At 41.3% G+C, this 19227-nt stretch overlaps 1 pseudogene; it reads left to right on the top strand.

Moving 5' to 3' along the window:
• The first annotated feature begins 15050 nt into the window (after window positions 1-15050).
• Window positions 15051-15842, top strand: LOC118728706 (annotated as a pseudogene).
• Window positions 15843-19227: the final 3385 nt, after the last annotated feature.

Raw genomic sequence — 19227 nt, 5'->3', positions numbered from 1 at the left:
AAAGGCCAGCTTGGAGTACCCTAATTAAGTTAATAACAATGTACCTATCTATATAGTTTAAGTTTAAAAAATATGGCTCTCAAAAGAATTCTCAATCGTACTGTTGATATTTGGCTCTGTTGACTAATGAGTTTGCTGACGACTGCCCTATACCAAAGAGCAGAGAGGTGGGACAGGAGATGCTTGTGTGTGAGTGAGTGCCAGAGCCAATGTTATGAGCGATTTGGTGTTACTACTGTGTTTCCCCAAAAATAAGACATCCTCCGAAAATAAGACCTACTTACAGGTTTCCTTCTGAGTGAAATATAAGGCATCCCCCAAAAATAAGCCCTCCCCCCCCCCCCTCCCTAGGCTAAACATGAGAGATTTGGTCCACTGATTCTGAAAGAAATGGAGTCACAAGAAATTCACCAGGAAATTCAGGAATTGGATTGTTATGATGATGTTCCAGAAGATGATGACATGATTGTCATTGAATAAATGAGTAAATTCTTGTTACTGTAGGATTCACAGTTTGTCTGGTTTGTGTTGACAACTACCGTACTACCATAGCGTATACAGGTAATAAATTTCCTTTATTTCCATTTAACAATAAATGTGTACCGTATTCTTCTTCATGGAAAAATAAGACATCCCCTGAAAATAAGACCTAGCACATCTTTGGGAGCAAAAATTAATATAAGACACTGTCTTATTTTCGGGAAAACAGGGTAGCACATTAGGAAACCAGAGGTGACCTCAGCAGGGGTAAGGAGACAGGATGTGAAAAGGTTTGTCATGCTCAGGAGCTTAGCTCCTATGTGAGATGAAGAGCCACTGAAGGGGTTTTTAAGAAAATCTGTGCCAGTGGTTGAGCGCCAACATATAAACCAGAAGGTCACAGTTCAATTCCTGATTAGGGCACATGCCCAGGTTGCAAGCTCAATCCCTAGTGTGGGGCATGCAGAAGCAGCCGATCAATGATTCTCTCTCATCATTGATGTTTGCATCTCTCTCTCCCTCTCCCTTCCTCTCTGAAATCAATAAAAAAAATATATTAAAAAATAAATAAAAAATAGCCCTAGCCAGTTTTTCTCAGTGGATAGAGTGTCAGTCTATGGACTGAAGGGTCCCAAGTTCGATTCTGGTCAAGGGCACAGGCCTGGGTTGCGGGCTCAATCTCCAGTGGGGGGTGTGCAGGAGACAGCTGATCAATGATTCTCTCTCATCATTGATGTTTCTGTTTCTCCCTCTCCCTTTCTGAAATCAATAAAAATATATTTTAAAAAATAAAAAATAAACTCCCTCATTTTAGTATTGCTATGTGTACACACAGGATTGGTAGGTAGCATTTATTTGAAAAGAACAGTGTCAATAAACATTCAGAACAGCTTTGTAACTACAAGTGTCTTTTAACATAGAGGGAAAACCTCAATACTTTGAAATGTATGCAATTTTCTCCCCCAGTGCTTTACCCTTCTCCCCATCTCATAATATTGGTGTTCAGTATTTATGGGAAAACAGGAGGAATTTGTGGGATCATTGCTATGTTTCACCCACTGCACTGTTTACATGGAGTTTGCAAACAACAGATTGCATACATGGTCTCCTTTCATCCTTCTTACGAGGTTGGGATTATCATCATTCCTTTTTAACAGATGGGAAGTGAACACCGTATCCCCCCACTTTGTGAATTACGCCCCTTCACCTCTACAAATGACCGGAATTAGTACCTGTTTTTGATAACTGGGAAAATTCCGGAGAGGATTTTCACTGAAAAGTGAGCACAGAGCCCAGTCAGTGTCTGCTTTGCGGGGAGCTGGGACAGAGGCCATGACAGGGGCACTGCCTTTCTCGTGTGTCTGTGTTGTTTTAGATTGTTTGGAATATTTGATGTAATTTAGTGGGTTATGTTTTGGATCTGGGAACACTCAAACGGTTTTTCCATATAAATTAACGGTAATTGCTCCTTCACTTTACGTCATTTCGGTTTACAAAAGGTTTCACAGGAAAGCTCTACTTTTGTCCAGATAATGGGGGAAACCTGTTCTTAGCAGGTTTCATGTCCCTCTTCCTCTTCTTACTTAAGTCAATGAGTGTCTGCTGAGACTAAGGGCTTTTGGACTTCCTTACTCCCTTAACCTCTGTACCATAAAACCTCTCCAAACTCCAAAATGTTTAAGTCCAAAAAGATAAAACAGTGATGCTCTGGCTGGTTTGGCTCGGTGGATAGAGCATCAGCCTAGGGACTGAAGGGACCCGGGTTCAATTCTATTCAAGGGCACGAATCTGGGTTGCAGGCTCCCGGCCCTGGTCCTGGATATGCGGGCCACAACCAACCAATGTGTTTCTCACACATCAGTGTTTCTCTTTGTTTTTCCCTCTCCCTTCCACTCTCTCTAAAAATCAATGGAAAAATATCCTTGGTGAGGCCCTAGCCAGCTTGGCTCAGCGTTTAGAGTAGGGGTGTCGAACTCAATCAGAGAAGGGGCCAAAATCTAAAATCCAGCCTAAATCGCGGGCCGAATGGTTTACTGAACAGTCATAAACTGTCACTGTGATGGAAACGCAGCGGAGTGCAGTGATGACAGCGCGGTGCGGGCCACATTGCAAGGCCTGGCGAGACAGATTTGGCCCGCGGGCCTTGTGTTTGACACATGTGGTTTAGAGGATAGAGCATTGGCCTGTGAACTGAAGGGTCCCAGGTTCAATTCTGGTCAAGGGCACATGCCCAGGTTGTGGACTCAATCTCCAGTGGGAACTTGCAGGAGACAGTGGATCCATGATTCTCTCTCATCATGGATGTTTCTATCTCTCCTTCTTTCCTCTCTGAAATCAATAAAAACATTAGTTTTTTTTCTTATTATTAAAGTGATAGTGTAATTGTGTCCACATATATCCAGTTGGTTTTGGACTAGTGAATGATTTAATCATTTTTCTCCCATCTTGTTCCCTATATAGATTTTAGCAATTGTCGTGCTTTTGTTTCCCAGTCTGCAAAACGGGATTGTATTTAGGATTCTTTTGGTGGCAAGTGACAGAAATCTAAGTTCACATAGGTTAAATGAGAAGGTTTATTGACTCAATTAAAAACAAAAACTCTGAGGGTTGGCTGTCTTTGCCACTCACTGCTGGGTATGGCTCCACTGTTGCTATCAGGATAGTTGTTCACTCTCCATCTCTTGGCTTCATCTCTGCCTTGGACTCACTCACTGGCAGGCTCTCTCTAGTTGGCAAGAAAGGAAGAAAGGTGATAATCCGCCATCCAAGCTTACTCGGGGTGCTAGCTGGTGGCCCCAGAAGGAGATGTGGCTTTTACTATCCAAAAGCCATGCGAATCTTCAAGACTATAGGCACCCTGGACTGACTGCTGTCCGCTGTCCGGAGAAGGGGGTTCCTGGTGCTCAGCCTGTGCTTGGGCGGGTAGAGCTGTCTGACTGGCAGGCCTATGGGATCTCCCTGGAGACTGAGGAGGGAGCAGTTGCCCAAAGCAAGGCCTACAGGGCAGCAAAGAAGCACAGATTTCCATGACAGGAAACATAGGAAGCTCTCACTTTGCCAGCTGATCCTGACAATCTTGGAAGTATTTCAAAATCATTGGATAATTGTGCATTCTATTTTTCATTAGGACTAAGAAGACATTTTCTCACACTTAAAAAAAAGAAAAATTCTAAACTTCTTTAAGAGGCAGAGTTAAAGCATCAGGATTCTGATCCCAGAAAACATCCAGAACCTCTCTAGTAACATCACTTTTCTACTCCCCATGATCTCTTCTCCAGACTCTGCTGGGGTCTGTATCTTGACATGTGGTCATCAGGGTGGTCAAGTGTCTTAAAGTATCGTTCTGGCAACCTGCCATACTGTTTATGTTGTTGTTTTTTTTGTTTGTTTTTTAATCTTTTCTGGCAACTGAATGTTGAGCTTACTAATTCTCAATCTCATTTTATCACTAAAGTATTTTAGGTTTTAAAGAAGTAAGCATAGCCCAGCCAGCATGGCTAAGTTCAACCTCTGAACCAGGAGATTATGGTTCAATTCCTGATCAGGGCACATGCCTGGGTTGTGGGTTGTTGGCTCCATCCCCAGTGGGGGGCATGTAGGAGGCAGCCGATCAATGATTTTCTCTCATCATTGATCTCTCTCTCCTTCTCTCTCCCTCTCCCTTCCTCTCTGAAATCAATAAAAATACATTTAAAAAAAAAATAAAGAAGTGTAGCATTTGAAAACAGTCTTCCATTGTTTCGCCATCTTTAATCCTGGCCCAGTTTGTTTTAGAAACCAGAATAATGACTTAGCTTATTCTTTAAAACACTAAGTTACCTCACAGAAGGTAGACAGGGACCCAAGAGCCAATGGTTTGTTTGTTTTTCCCCCTTTGGCATGCAGCCTAGCTTTAAAGAATAAGTGTTACTGATGGAAATTCAAATCTGTCATACATGTTAAGTATGTCCTATATAATTATTCCTAAAACTTGCTATAACTTGCTAATGCAGCTAGCTAGATGCCTGTGTGAATGAGTTATTCTGTGTCTGGAAGTACCTGCAGCTGGTAGCATGCTGGCCTCCCCATTAATGGTTTTTCCCATAATAAATAATAGCTAGAGTATTTCTTCCTCAAATGAAATATTTAAATATGAATTCACTGCAGGAGTTCTGTCATTCTACTAGAGTCCCATTTTCTCAGTGTTTTCACGTTGTGGGCACTCTCTCAGCAGGTCTGGCCAGCTATTTTAGAACCAGAAGGTAGAACCAGTTCTCACTTGATTGTTGTTGCAAATTTTATGTTCTTATTGATTTAATTTTTACTAAGGTGTTACTGTCTCGGTGGTTAGGTCTTCTAAGTGTAACTTGTCTACTTAATTTTTAAAGCGAAGCACTCTAAGTTGCATGTTAAGGCCATTTAGCTCTTTATGGCTAAATAAAACCAGCTCCTTTCCCCACCATTTCTATGCCCTATTTTCTAGCTCTTTAATAAGCATTTGTGCTATGTTCAGTTCCCTTTCTAGTTTCTCCATATCCTTTTAAAGATGGGAAACATCGGTCAAACTGGATGTGAGTTTCTATTACGGGTTTGACCGGTTGGTGTTCTCCAAATATACTTAGGGTTCTAAGTATATTGGGAGAATTACATCATGGTTTTGGGGTGTCATATTTCAGTGAGTATACCATAAGATCACATTAGCTCTTTTTAAGCCACAGGTCTCCATTGCTGACATACTCACAATCATGTAACCTGAGCACCCAGGTAGTACATAAGACATCATTGAAAGTTGTTATGGTGGCTATAAGTACCATTCAAGAAAAATACTCTTCAAAATAGATCATCGTCCCTCTGCCTTCTGTGACTCAGTAATTAGGGCATCGGCCCATGCACTGAAGGGTCGCAGGTTTGATTCCCAGTCAAGGGCATGTATCTGAATTTCTGGTTTGATCCCAAGCCCTAGTTGGGGCATGTGCCAGAGGCACCCAATTGATGTGTTTCTCTCACATCGAAGTCTCTCTCTCTCTCTCTCTCTCTCTCTCTCTCTCTCTCTCTCTCCACCTCACTCCCTCTGAAAAGCAATGGAAAAAACATCCTCCAGTGAGGATTAACAACAACAAAATAGATCAGCATCAGCAGCATAGTCTACATTTAAGGCTATTTTTTCTTCTAAAAGTGCAAAATCTTTTGCAAGAAGTTGTTTAGCACCAATTAATTACATGGTTTCAAGGTAAAAATATACACTTGTTATTCTGTATGTAGTTTTAGACCCCCCCAAAGCAAAACTTCTCATGCAGGGCCTCCCTTTTAATCCAGAAATCTCTGATACTCTCCCCATTAGTTGTTGCGAGGGGAAAAGGGGGGGGGGGTCCCCTTTTTGCAGGGTTTTGACTTCTTGCAGGCTCCACTTAAGACTTTTCATGACTAAATAAAATAAGCACATCTTAGAAAGTTGCTATTAGAAATATTATTTTTCACATGATTCAGTGAAAAATAATATTTCTAATAACAACTTCTAGTTAATCATGCCTAACATCACTTTTAAATAGTGCCATCAAAAGGGAAATACCAATGTACACATCCTGATCAATACTTGCTTATTTCAGGCAATGTTTAATTTGCATGCAATATTTGGCTTTCTCTTTGGAGTTTATTACATTACAAATAGACAAAGAATGTCCGTCTAAATGTACAACGCAACTCCACTTAACTAGGCTCCAAACTGATTTTCATTACTGTATTGATCGATAACATTGTGATATCATCCATTTAATTTTTGTCTGGAAAAGACTTACGTTCATTTCATGTCTACATTGGTCACGTTTCATGTGCAGAAAATAAGATCTGTTCAAGCTAGTTTCTGCCAGAGAGGATTTATTATAGGGTGTTACACGGCTGGAGAAACAGACTTGAGGGTGAGCTTTCAGGACGGCTCACAAAGCCACGCCACAGAACCAGACCACTGCGGAAGCTGTTGCCTCCTCTCCAGTCAGGAAGTTGCAGCCTCCAGAATACACCACCCCTGCCACGATCAGGGAGTCACTGCCATGGCTGCTGGCTCCAGAGCCAAGTCACACTTTTCTACAATGTAAACCAGCAAAACCAATGTCCCACCCCCACCTCTGACAGCCATGAAACTAGTGACGAGACCGTGGGGATGCTGTAATAATGCTTCATCGAAAAGCCCAACACCTCCCCACTGGGCTTGCCAGCAGAGGCAACAGCCCTATGATTTGTTCTTACGAAAGGGCATCCCATTGGCTGAGCCTGAACAAATTCTGGGACCCAGCTGCAAGCACTCTGGGCGACTTTCCTGCCTCTGCGGAATGAAAGGGGCATGAAAGGGATGATAGAATGTGGAGTACCAATCTACAAAAGCCATCACAACCACAATCAAATGGCATCTTAAACTCATCAGAGTGGAAACAAGTCATGCCTCCAAGGCTTGCATGATAAGTGGGAAAACTTTTTTCCCCTCCACTGAGTTTTAGCAAGAGTGGGAGGGGAGGGGATGGGGGATGTGGGATGGGAGGTGGAGAGAGAGAGAGAGAGAGAGAGAGAGAGAGAGAGAGAGAGAGAGAGAGAGAGAAGAAGAAGAAGAAGAAGAAGAAGAAGAAGAAGAAGAAGAAGAAGAAGAAGAAGAAGAAGAAGAAGTAGTAGTCATCCCAGGGCTGCCGCTCCAACTACTGAGCCAAATCGGCCAGGGCGGGTGGAAATGCTTTAAAAAAAAAATAAAACAACCATCATTTTCAAAGATAAATTATAAATCAATTTTGTTATTGATGAGGAAAGAAGCTCTTTTTGGTAACTCTTAATATAAAGATTTTGATATATAATTAAATATTAACATAGCGTACAATTCTCTGATAACCATTAATGAATCAGTTCTGTCCTCATGCAATGATATATGAGCATCTGCTCATATATTGCCCTTTCCCACAAACAACTCACATTATAGTAGGAAATAGAAACAAATATGAAAAAAATAGGTTGACCAATTGAAAAATTCTAGGTTCAAATCTCTCCTATTTATCAGATGTGTAACATTGCCATATAAGTAAATACCAAGAGAAATTACTTATAATGTGTGTGGCCGGCTACTTCCACAAACAGTAAAGAAGGATCTATATCAAGGGAACTATTGATAAGTCAAATGAATTCTTTTTTAAATTGCCATATACAGTATATTTGTGCACGGCTGGTATGGCTCAGTGGTTGAGTGTCCACCTATAAACCAGGAGGTCACTGTTCAATTCCGGACAGGGCACATGCTCAGGTTTTGGGCTTGATTCCCACTGGGGGGCATGCAGGAAGCAGCTAGTCAATGATTCTCATCATTGATGTTTCTATCTCTCTCCCTCTGTCTGAAATCAATAAAAAATATATATTTTTTTGAATTGCCGTATATATATTTAAGAGAGAGAGAGAATGGTTAGAATTTAGGCCTATCAACTATAGCTAGTAAGTAGTTGTAATAATAAAAGCAATAGAAGAATTATTAGGGAATATATCAATAGTTAATAATTAACAATCAAATCCTGTTGATTGCCAGTAACTATAAAACATTTGATCATCTGCATTGTAGGGGCTAATTTTAGCCTAAAGACTTAAAATTTCCATCTGAAATAATTTTAAAAACTGTTTGTCATCAAGTTTCCTACGATGAAATTAAAAATATTGGTGGAAATCATAAAACTATAGACTCACTTTTTTTGTTTGATGCCATGAGGTATTTTTAACATCGTATAGTTAACTCTAACAGCATACTCGTGATCGAAATAGTTAAATCTAGTATTTCTAATGTAATTATATAACATTTCAAGCTATAAGTCCCTCTAAATGTTCAGCTCAGTGAGTTTGACAAATGCACAAGGTCTGGTAATGACCACCACAGTGAAGGTACACAGTGTTCCCAGCGGCCAGAAAGCTCCCCAGTGAGTCTGCAGTCAGCTCTTCCTCCCACAGCTCCTGGGAAGCTCTGAGCTGTTTTCAGCTTTGCTTTTCCAGAATATATTACAAATGCAATCATGCAGTAGTGATCTTTTGCTTCTGGTTTCCTTCTTTAAAAATGTCATATTTCATTTTCAGTATTGGATTTTCGTTACAAATTTTATATTTTTAGGTAAGATATATGCCCTGTCAAGCATGGCTCAGGTGTTTGGGCCTCGTCCCATGTACTGAAAGGTTGATGGTTTGATTCCCAGTCTGGGCACACGCTGGGTTCCTGGCTCTGTCCCAGTATGGGCTATGCAGGAGGCAGCCCATCGATATTTCACTCTCATATCAATGTGTGTGTTTTTTCTCTCTCTCTCTCCCTCACCCTTCCTCCCTCTCCAAAAAAAATGAATTAAAAATTATTTTAATTCATTTGTAAATGAATTATAATTTTAATTAATTATTTTAATTCATTTGTTTAATTATTTTTAATTCATTTGTAAATGTATAGGTGGAGTTATAGAGTGCGTTCATTATTGTTGGCCTTACTTAAGAACTAAATCTTTCCCTCTCAGAAAACTTTTATATTATAGGCAGTTAAAAAAATCTAGTTAATAGGATTTTTTTGGTTTGTTGCTGTGTTAGAAGTAAAAAACTGAACTAAAAAAAACAACAAAAAATGGACTTGTAGATTTTAGAGCAGCTGTTACGTTTGTAAGGGAACCTATAGAAAACAATTTCCTTGTAACCCTTTGAAAGAATTAAAATGCAAAGTGACTGGCACACTTTGTTGTGGTTACAGTAATGTCTACAAAAAGCCTGCTTTCTTCACTTGTAAGAATTTCAGTTTTGCACTGTGAATGTGCCTTGATACGAACTGCAAACAACTATAGCTATTACCTCTTCCGTTCTGACTGCAAGTCCAAAGTCTATAAGATTTATTGTCTTAGTGCAAGGTGAAGCACACCTTTAAGAAAAAGCCTATTTGTTGTATTTCTTCTTAGAGAGTTTTTAAATGTGCCTTTGGGGCATCTTAACATTTTATTTCAACTTTAGTTGCACACATACATATGCTTAGAAGGAGGAAAACAACATCTGAGCCAGACCCATTCTTGTGGTGACTTTTTATATATTGCTAATTCTCTGAATACTTTCAGGGTCATCAATGACAATTGTTTAAAAGTTTTATTAAAATATAATTTAAAAAAATAAAATAAGTAAAATATAATTTTTATTTTATAAAATTCACTCCTTCCTAGTGTGAAATTCAGTGATTTTTTTTTCATATACTTACAGAGCTGTGTAACCATCATTATAATCTAATTTTAGAACATTTTCTTCACCCCCAAAAGAAGCCTTAAGCCTGTTAGCAGTCACTCTCCATCTCTCATCCCCTCAACCATAGGCAACCACTAATCTACTTTTTGAATGACAATGATTTCTAACTTGGTTAGACTTTTTTTTTTTCTCCTGTAACTTAAAAAGGCCACATTTTCATTTTACTTACGTTAGAGTCTGCTGTTTTAGACATTAAATTAGCATAATTCATTGTCACCTTTGTTAGCATGTTTAGATCAGTTTGGGTTTTTCAAAAAATAGTGTTGTTGTTTTTTTTAAGTAGATCATTCCTTTCTCCCTTCTTTGTATAATAGTTTTTAAAACTCTTTGAATCCTTTGAACATGTAGCTAAGGGACAGTTGATGTTGAGGAAAGCAAATATTAGCATGAGTAGTTCCAAAAACCCCTTCCTTTAGCAATTAACAAGGCGTTTACATAACTAAAAATATCTCAGGAACACGCATTTTCTCTACAAGTTACTTAGCGAAAGTAAACAACAAAAAATGTAAAATATAGGAACAGCAGCATTTTTGTTGTGTGTGTGTGTGTGTGTGTGTGTGTGTGTGTGTGTGTGTGTTTAACCTTTAGGTCTGTTTAGCGGTTAAAGGAAAACCTGTAGAGTAGGGTGGAGCGGTACTGCCTAACTGCTACTCTGTATTCTTTTCTAGTGACCTCAGCTCTCCCCTGAATTTTTACTACTGGTAAGGAAAACAGTGTTTCCAGTTTCCTCTGCAACAAAGCTCTCATTGGCTGGAGACAAATGTGTAATTATTAGAAAAAGAGTGCTTTAGAGATAGGCGGGCTTCTCAGAATAGTAGGCTCAACAGGAAGAAGGAACCAGAAAACATATTCCATCTGTGGTTCTGTGGTTTGGTTTGACATCACAAAATCGACTCAGTAATTCAGAAGAAAAGGTTGCTGTGATGCTTCCTGAGATATATTTGTTAAATTTATATTTGCCAGCGTATGTATTCGTTATTTACGCTGTGTAATGAATACTCCCCCAACTTTCAGTGTCATAAAACAACAGTAAGCCTGCGTTATTTCTCAGAATCCACAGTCCAGGAATGAGGGGATGGTTTGGCGGGGCAGTTCAGCTTGGTCTTCTCGGGATGTTCTCTCCAGAGTCTCCTGAGGGTGACATGATGTAAAGTAGGGGTGTCGAACTCAATCAGAGAAGGGGCCAAAATCTAAAATCCAGCCTAAATCGCGGGCCAAATCGTTTACTGAACAGTCATAAACAGTCATTGTGATGGAAACGCAGCGGAGTGCAGTGATGACAGCGCAGTGCGGGCCACATTGCAAGGCCTGGCGGGACGGATTTGGCCCGCGGGCCTTGTGTTTGACACATGTGATGTAAAGGCTTCCCTGGGGCTCAGGATGAACCAGTCGCACGGTTGGAAAGTTGGTGGTGGCTGTTGGCAGAAAATCTTAGTTTCGTTCCACATATGCCACTCCACATAGCTACTTAAATATCCAACATGGAGCCCAACTTCTCCCAGAGGGAATAATACTAGAGGACAAGCCATAGCTGAAGAGTGACCTCACCTCAGAAATAATTATTTCTTGCTTTCTTGGTCACAAAGATCAGCCTAGATTCATTGTGGAGAAGACAACACAATGGCATCAACACCAAGGCCAAGAGATTCCCTGGGATCCTTTTCAGAGGGTAGCTACCCAACCTGATACCACAGAGCCTTGCAGATAACATTTTAAACAGTATCATAGTGCAAACACATTAATTTCTCTTCAAATATAAAAACCCACATAAAGGTACAGTGGAGTTATATCTCCCCAATGAACAGGAGAAGTCTGATGAAAATACCCACCTATTTTCAGGTCAAAAGCAACAGTTAATCATCTACGGATTGAGAATAAACTATATGCCCAGAACTGTGCTAGCAACATCTTTTAAGGAATGTGGCGGATGTGACAAAATTGTCTCAGGATTGTATCTGAGGGTTATCTTTGTAATATCTTTTCAGAATGATGTCCTCTGTTAGATGTTAGGCATGAAATTCAACTCCAATCATCAGGGTTATGCCTGTATCTCCCAAGTTCTTTGAGGAGAATTTTGGTTTTCTCTTGGTCCTGAAAGAAAGCAGAATGCCACCTAATAGAAATAGGAACATGTTGTCCCTTTATATTAGCACCAGATAAGGCATGGCACATTTCATTTTCAAAGAGAAATCTAGAAGTTAGCCATGCTTTGCTTTGAATATTGGGATGGATCCAGTGCACTCAAATACATTGAACTTTTCCTTTCTTTCTATTGATATATTTCCTCACAAGTGTAAAGAGTATGGCCTAGCTGGCATGGCTCAGTGGTTGAGCATCACCCTATGAACCAGGAGGTTATGGTTCAATTCCCAGTTAGGGCACATGCCTGGGTTGCAGGCTCCACTCCCAGTGTGGGGTGTGCAGGAGGCAGCGAATCAATAATTCTCTCTCATCACTGATGTTTCTATCTATCTCTCCTTTTTCATATCCCTCACTGAAATCAATAAATCCTATATAATAAAAGCCTTATATGCTAATTGACCAAACGGTGGAACAACCAGTTACTATGATGTGCACTGACCATCAGGGGGCAGATGCTCAATGCAAAAGCTGCTCCCAGCCCCAGGCCCCAAGCCAGCCAAGGCATGTACCAATGGGGCCTCCCTGATCACCCTGCTGGTCTCCTCCAAGGTGAGGGCTAGTGGGCTTCCCCTCCCCCAATCGCCCTGCCAGGGACCCCACAGATCAGCTCTGCTCACTGGCCTGGCCTGGGGACCCTAACTAGGCATGAATTTCATGTACTGGGCCTATAGTATGTATATATACTGAGTGCCACATTATTATGATCTCTGAACACATAATAATCTGGCCACTCAGTATATATATATATTAGAGGCCTGGTGCATGAATTTGTGCATGGGTGGGGTCTGTCCAGCCTGTCCAGGGGGAGGAGACATGGGCAGCCTGTCCAGGGGGAGGGGACATGGACCAGCCAACTCCTGGGAACAAATTGCATATTAGCCTTTTATTATATAGGATATACACTGGATATACACTAAGATTGTTATATGTTCAGAAATCATAATAATCTGGCCATTTGTGTATATTTAAAAAGAGTAAAGAGTCCGGAAGTTATAAACCAAACTGTTAACAGAGGGCACAGAGATAGAATTGATTATCTACTTTAAAGGGTTATCTTTCTTCTTAAAATAGCAACCCTCTCTATCTGTTAAACCTATCTGTTGTCCTCTTGCTCTGTCAATTGTTCCAGATGGAAACTTCTGTCATCTTTTCAATCTCTCTCTCTCACTGTCATCTTTTCAATCTCTCTCTCTCACTGCAGGGATTGCTCCCTAAGAGCTCTGGCCACAGGGATTAGCTCAGAGATTTGCCTGTGACTCACACCAGACTAGTGCTTTCTGAGGGTTTTTCTTCCTTTAAGAGGAGAAGAAAGACCTCTTTCCTCTCCAGTCACAAAATGATTCTTGAGGTTCTGGTGGCCAATTCTGTTTTAAGTATTTCTAACTCTCTATCCACCCCCTCTTTCTTCCTCTCTGTAAAAAAAATCAATAAAATATATTAAAAAAAACAAACAAACAAACAAAAAAACGTGGGGATGAGACAAAGCTAGTCTCCAGTGTCTGCTTCCCCAAAATCCTCAGGACCAGCTGATACACTTGCCCTTCCAATGGCTTGGGTATAGGAGCAAATAAATATCCCTATTTGTTTAAGATGGATCAAAGTAGGTTTCTGTCAGATGTATCCAGAAGCCCTAACAAGTACCTTGTACAAAGGAGTTAGGGAATTCCACTTTCAACTTTGTACATTAATTATATTCATCAAAATATATTTTGGCTACAAATTTATAACAACTCTATTTAAGCTAGCATAAACAAGGAGGGATTTACTACATCGTGTTTCCAAACGTAGAAAGGGCATGGAGAAGCTAGCCTGAGGAATATCTGGATGCAAGGATCTAAATGCCATCAAATTCTCTTCTATTTTTGTTTTTGGATCTCAACTTTATTCCTCAATTGTGGGCTTATTTTCTCACTCAGTGGGAATGACCATTGCACATAGATTCTAGGATGACATTTTCATAGCATCTGAGAAGAAAGTTTTTCTTCCCTCATTTTGAGTTAACAAAACTCTCAGGGGAGGTTTCTGATTGGCCTGGTTTTGGTCACATGCCCACTGCTGCACCAATTTCTGGGGCCAAGAATGTAGGTACTATCATTGCCCACATTGGTTCACATGCCCTCTCCTTGATCCTATGGCCAGGAATGTGGAATCATGTAAGAACATGGCAGTTCCTATCTCAAAGCAAATAGAGTGAGGGAAAAAGAATTGCTCTTCAGAGAACCTGGTTCTGATATGGTAGTGGAGAATTCTACAAAGTAGGCAATAGATTCCTAATATTTGTGTCTATGTTCCACATTCTACATTGTCCATCTATTTTATAACAAATAGGTAACACTTTGAACACATATTAATCTATATTATATATATTGCTGTTAGTTTTAAATGCTTTCCTCCTGAAGTAATATCAAATTTATAAGAAACCCCAGAAATCATCTGGTTTGACTACCACTAATGCAAACTATTCTCTTATGCTGTCCTAGACCAGGGACTTAAATATTATGATATCTCCAATGATGTAAAGGTTCATTTCTCCTGAAAACAGAGTTGGGATATAAAAACACTGTTCACTAAGCCAGAAGCTGTTAATCTATCTGCAATTTTTGGATTACTTTGGAGAAATTGCTGTCTCTCTGATTTCTTTTTCTTATGAAAAAATGAAAGTAACATAGTAATACTATAATGCTTTAAACATACCACCGTGAGGGAGGTGAGAGGGAGGGCTCAAATACCTTATAAACACAATATACAAAGCATCAGTCTTAATCCTTTTTGTGTACTGTTATGAAAATGACATCCATTCAGTTGAGGTCTAAAATTAGCCTGAAATGCTGAGTCATAGTTTAAATTCATCGGGTATGTTATTTAGTATTTATTGAACACCAGCTTGTTCCAGATGCTTTACGGGGTACAAAATGTGGCCTGTGTTCTCGGGACTCTGGAGTCCTTCAGGGAGGGTTCTGTTTGCTGTTCGGGGACACTGCAGTCTTTTGTCAGGGAGGTGCTTTCCCCTGCAGTCCACTGACACATTAGGTGTAAGTGGTATTCACAATTGTGAACATTTGGAAGGAAATAGATCATGACGTTAAGTATAAAGCACTAAGGAGGTCAAAAGCATATAAAGGTGAAACATTAAAGAGAGCAATTTATGCAACATTATGTTTTTCCTGCTTGAATACTCAGGCATAACAACAACAACAACAACAACAATAATGACACATGGCTATCTGTGATGAGGTAGGAAAAGCTGTTTCATCACTGAAATTCCAGAGGGACTTTTGCACATTTAAGACAAGCTGCTTAGAAATGGCCCAGGTCTCTATTTCATGGTGCCTCAGAGGCAGCTGGCAGCTGCAGGATGAAGCTGAACATCTCTTTCCCAGCCACCGGCTGCCAGAACCTTACTGAAGTGGACGCTGAACACAAGCTTCATACCTTATATGAGATGCATGTGGCCCGAAGTTGCTGCTGACGCTCTGGGTGAAGAGTGGAAGGTTATGTGGTTCGGATCCGTGGTGCAAAGGAAAGCAGGGTGTTTGACCCACATTGTGTCTGCCTGGCACTGAGAAAGGGCATTCCTATTACAGACCGAGGAGGACTGCACACAGGAAGTGCAAGTCTGTCCGGGGCTGCATTGTGGATGCCAATCTCTGTTCTCACCTTGGTCATTGGGAAAAGGGGGGAGAAGGGTATTTCTGGTCTCACTGATACTATTGTGCCTCATCACTTGGGGCCCAAAAGGGCTAGCAGACTTGGAAGTTTTCAATCTTTCTAAAGAATACAGTATTTGCCAGTATGTTGTGAGAAAGCCCGTAAACAAACAAGGTAGGAAACCTGGGACCAAATTACCCAAGACTCAGCATCTTGTTACGCCACGGGTCCTGCAACCCAAATGTTAGCGCATTGCTCTGAAGAAACAACATGCTAAGCAAAAGAAGACGACTTTTGCTGGCCCCATCTCCGCTTCATGACCACCACGCCTTTGCCGCAGGGCTCCGGCTCCAAGCCCACCGTCTTGCCGTGTATCAGTGTATCAGCCTGTAGCAGCGAAAGGAGCTGCGGGCCTCAGGTTAGTGGGTTCGGTGCTGTACGTCTGCTTGTTCCTCCTGATCAGGAAGCTGGAGCAGTTCCGCATGATCATCCATTGCAGGCGGCAGACAGGCGGCAGCTCCTCATGCTCCATTTCTTAAATAAATTTGCAACAAGCTCCTATGACGTGCCAAGCACAGATGTAGGTATGGGGCCTACACTGATGAGCCAGACAGCTCTGGTAGAGATTATATCCTAGGACATGGATAAGACCCAAGTAGTCCATAAACTAAGATGATTTCAAGTAGCACCCAGAGTTCTGAAGAAATCAGAACAGGCCCTTGCAATAGGGAGAACCTGGGTGGTGATGGGGAGGAGAAAGCCTTTTGGTGACACATAGTTAATGCCTCTTCATTGCTTATCTAACAAAAACTTTTATAGACCTTTATGACTTGAAATGCAACAATGTAGAACAAATCTTTCCCAGGACGTTAAGCTCTCTATAAGCAAGATAGCGCCACAGTTATGTTTTCACAGAACATGGACCAGTGAAACTAATTTCCAGTAGTGATCTTCTTAATTGAAAGCCAGCCCCCTTATTGCCCTGCCCGGTGTGGCTCAGTTGGTTGGGCATCATTCCAGGCACCTGAAGGTGGCCCAGTCCCTGATAGGGAGCCTGCAGGAGGCAGCCAAACCATGTTTTGCTCTCACATTGATGTTTCTCTCTCCCTCTCCTTTCCTCTCTCTCTAAAAAAAAAAAAAAAAAAAAAAAAAAAAAAAATCAATAAAAATATTTAAATGTTCCCTTAAAAAAATCTGCTCCTTTATCATCATATCTTCTTCTTAAAAAAAAAAAAATATTTTATTGATTTTTTTTTACAGAGAGGAAGGGAGAGAGATAGAGAGCTAGAAACGTTGATGACAGAGAAACATCGACCAGTTGCCTCTTGCACACCCCCTATCTGGGATGTGCCCGCAACCAATGTATTATACATGCTCTTGACCGGAATCAAACCTGGAACATTTCAGTCCACAGACCGACGCTCTACCACTGAGCCAAACTGGTTTTTGGCTCATCATCTCTTCTTAATTAAGCTGTTGATGGTATTGAATACATAGTTCTATTTAGAAACTAATTGCATAAATGCTACTAGCTTTTATGTATGCAAGTTGTCCCTTCAAATATGCTGCATAGTGTCCAAAAGTAAAAAGTTGAAACTTACCCCAGAGCACACATCACCATTCCTTCATTTCCCCAGTCTCTCATTGGCCCCCTCCAGTGCTACACTGCTCAGAGTTAGTGACATCTCCAAGTTACTGTTCGTGCCTTCTGAGATCTTACCCAGGGTTTCTCCTGTGGACCCCTTGGACAAGGTATTCTGGGCTAGGCAGTCAGCTAGTGTTTCATATGTAACTGGGACTTACCAGCTGTGTGAATTTGGGAGGGCTGTTAACCTCTCAGAAATGTAGGGTAATTGTGAGATTTGGATGAAATTAAGTGAGATTATGTGTGTGAAAGCCTAATATAATATTACCAGAGGCCCGGTGCACAAAATTCATGCACAAGGGTGGGGGAGTGTCCCTTAACCCAGCCTGTACCCTCTCTAATCTGGGATCCCTCTCACAATCCAGGACTGCTGGCTCCCAACTGCTCACCTGCCTGCCTGCCTGATTGCCCTTCACTGCTTCTGCCTGCCAGCCTAATCACTTCCTAACCACTCCTGTTTGATAACTAACTGTTCCCCTTCCATCTTGATTGCCAGCCTGTTTGATGACTAACTGTTCCCCTTCCATCTTGATTGCTCCTAACTGCTCTCCCCTTCTGGCCTGTTCACCCCTAACTTCCCTTCCCTGCCAGTCTGGTTACCTCCAACTGCCCCCCACCCCCACTTCAGACCTGGGTCCCTCCCAACTGCCCTCCCCTACAGGCCTTGCCCCTTCCAACTGCCCTCCCCTGCAGGCCTGGTCCCCCTAACTGACCTTCCCTGCAGGCCTGGTTCCCCCCAACTGTCCTCCCCTGCCAGCCATCTTGTGGTGGCCATCTTGTGTCCACACAGGAGCGGCCACCTTGTGTGTTGGAGTGATGGTCAATTTGCATATTACCCTTTTATTAGATAGGCTAGAGAAAGGGGAACTCTCCCATCTTTTCCCTCTTATTTATCATAGCTGGTTTAATAAATTGACAGAGACAAATTAACCAGAGATAGTTATCTATGATTACCTAAATTCTTTCAGACAGTTGAGGGAAGGTCAAAGGTTCTTCCTCAGTCTTTTTTTTTTTTTTTTTTTAATATATTTTATTGATTTTTTACAGAGAGGAAGAGAGAGGGATAGAGAGCTAGAAACAACGATGAAAGAGAAACATCGACCAGATGCCTCCTGCACACGCCCCATTGGGGATGTGCCTGCAACCAATGTAGATGCCCTTGACTGGAATTGAACCTGGGACCCTTCAGTCCACAGACCGACACTCTATCCACTGAGCCAAACCGGTTTTGACTCTTCCTCGGTCTTTTGTTTCCTAAAATTAACCAGTTTAAAATAATCAATATCCCAGTATCTGATGAACAAAATAAATTGATGAACAAAATAAATCCAGAAACATAAAAGCATAGAACAGACTTTGGAATCTCAGAGGGAAGCAAGAGTGGTGTGTGTGTGTGTGTGTGTGTGTGTGTGTGTGTGTGTGTAGGGGGTGGAGGGCAAAGACCGTGTATGCAAAGAACACAGACAATAGGGTGGTGTAAGGGCTGGAGCTGGGGTGGAGGTGGGCTAGGAGAGGTCAGTAAGGGAAAGAAGGGGGCATGTAATACTTTCAACAATAGAGATTTAATTTTTAAAAATAGGAAAACAATAAAATAATAGTATAAAATAATATCCCAATAAAGGCATATTTTTTGGGAGGGGCAAACTCTGCTTCCCCTCAGTATTTGCCTAGAGTTCAGGGGCTCATCAAATGTGAGGTCCTCCTCCCCCACACATATCTCTGGTGACTTGTGAAGAGCTAGTGTGTCTCTCCCAGGAGTCCCTGAAACTGGCCCAGCCCCATTCAGGAGAGAATTTTTATCCTGGGAGGACAGCAAATACCTAGATGATGAAGTAGTTTCCCAAACTACCTCAACAGGCTAGTCCAGGATTTTAAACCTGGGAACCATAGACACTAAAGCACAGGAACCCTGGGGGTAAGGGTAGGTGGGAGAACTGGGGAATGCTGGGTGGTGAGAAGCATGAAAAGCAATCTTTGTCCATTCTGATCTGTGTGATCTGTGTCCTGGTAGACACAGCAGATATTCTTGTCCTTTCTAGGTCTGCTCCATAAAAGTTATG

This window comes from Pipistrellus kuhlii, unplaced genomic scaffold, assembly GCF_014108245.1.
Source record: "Pipistrellus kuhlii isolate mPipKuh1 unplaced genomic scaffold, mPipKuh1.p scaffold_m20_p_3, whole genome shotgun sequence".
Classification (NCBI taxonomy): Eukaryota; Metazoa; Chordata; class Mammalia; order Chiroptera; family Vespertilionidae; genus Pipistrellus; species Pipistrellus kuhlii.
This window is presented reverse-complemented; position numbering and strand designations above follow the sequence as displayed.